Genomic DNA, 1,548 nt, shown 5'->3' with positions numbered 1-1,548 from the left:
AATATTTTGACTCACTTCCCAGCTCAAATTCTACTTTGAATGCCAAGAACCTTTTTTCTCCTGAGAACACGCGTGTCTCTCCTCTTGCCCCCAGTCACTGAGGGCTTGGGAGTTTGTTCTGAGCTGCAGTCCCCAACCCTCACGCTGGCCCATTGTGCGGTCTCTGACTGCATGTCCCTCCTCTGTCCTACCTCAGGGGGAAAGTGAATTAAAGAACCAACCATATAAGACAAGCATGGTGCCATCCGCCCGGGCACGCAGGCTGGACGGACTGATTGCGTCCCTGGTGCCTGCCTTCCTGGGCAGTGACCTCACCTTCGTCTCCGCCTTCCTAGGCACTTACAAATCTTTCACTACCACGCAGCGGGTGCTGGACACACTGTGTGCAAGGTGAGCACCCTGCCTCCACCTATCCCCCGCAACGCAGGGTTCATTCAGCCGCCTGCTAGTGTGAGTTCTCAGGTCACTGCATCTTTGAGTCTGTTTGCTCCTCTGTCCGGCAGGGTGCGATCCAAACCAGGCTCAGGGGGTCATTGTAAGGACTAGTGGCGTCCTCCCTAGCAAAGTGCTCTCTGGGTGCCTGACCCTGTGGAGAGGTTCCTGCGGGTGGGGCGGGGAGCTTTGACACTGCTAATTTGGCATTTTCCCCTCCTCCTGACGATGCTTCTGCTTGAATCCTCACTGTTCCCGGGGTTGGGCCAAGCTGTTTTGTCATCTGAAAAGGAGATTGGTGATTCCATGGGGTTCCTGTTCTGGATGAAGCCAGAGAAGAAACTCCAGGGGCGAATGTAGGTGAGGCTCACTCGGAAGATATCCACAAGGAGAATGATGAAGGCTCATTTATTCGGCAAATATATGGGAAGCCACACCAGGTGCGGGCACGGAGTAAGTCGTGTCCACAGGACAGCCGATGTGATATCGTCCTGGCCCCCCGTAGTTATGGCTGTATCTTCTGCAATTCTGAAGGGGATGGTGGACCCGTGGACCATGTGAAACGGTGAGTGGGCTTGAGATAGAGCCCTGAGCTGGGTGTGGAGCCTGTGGATTGGAGGTGCCAGCAGAATCCTGAAGCCCACACGTCACTTGTTTCTGCAAGGGGATGGAGGGCTGAGGGTATTTCCCAGAGGATAGGGAGGGAGTTAGAGAGCTGTGGAGGGGCTGGAGTGTGGCCGCTGGGCACCAGGGATGTCGGGACAGGGGCAGCCCAGCTCCCCCCAGCGCAGACCAACAACTTTCAGTTCCAAAGGCTTTCCTCCGACAGCCCTGGGAGACCAGGCACATCTCTGGCAGCACTGCCAAGTTGCAGGAGCATGAGGTGCGGGACTAATTGTGGACTTGCTGCAGCAGAGGGCATGGGGACCCAGACCCCCACACGGTGCTCTGGGAGGGCAGTGTGGAAAGAGATGCCGGGCCTCAGACCCTGTTACTTGCCTATATCCCCAGGGCCATCTACTCCATCTTAGGCATCTGGCTGGACCAGCACCACGAGGACTTTTTCCAGCCCCCGGAATTCCCCTGCCTGAGGCTGTTGCTGGCCTACATCCAGCT

General features: G+C 56.7%; 1 pseudogene; it reads left to right on the top strand.

The window, feature by feature from the left end:
• The first annotated feature begins 235 nt into the window (after positions 1-235).
• The window catches only part of LOC105303995, a 56,366-nt pseudogene continuing 55,053 nt past the window's right edge, over positions 236-1,548 (top strand).

This window comes from Pteropus vampyrus, unplaced genomic scaffold, assembly GCF_000151845.1.
Source record: "Pteropus vampyrus isolate Shadow unplaced genomic scaffold, Pvam_2.0 Scaffold323, whole genome shotgun sequence".
In the NCBI taxonomy this organism is placed as follows: Eukaryota; Metazoa; Chordata; class Mammalia; order Chiroptera; family Pteropodidae; genus Pteropus; species Pteropus vampyrus.
Note: the sequence above shows the minus strand (reverse complement) of the source record. Positions and strands in the feature narration are given on the sequence as shown.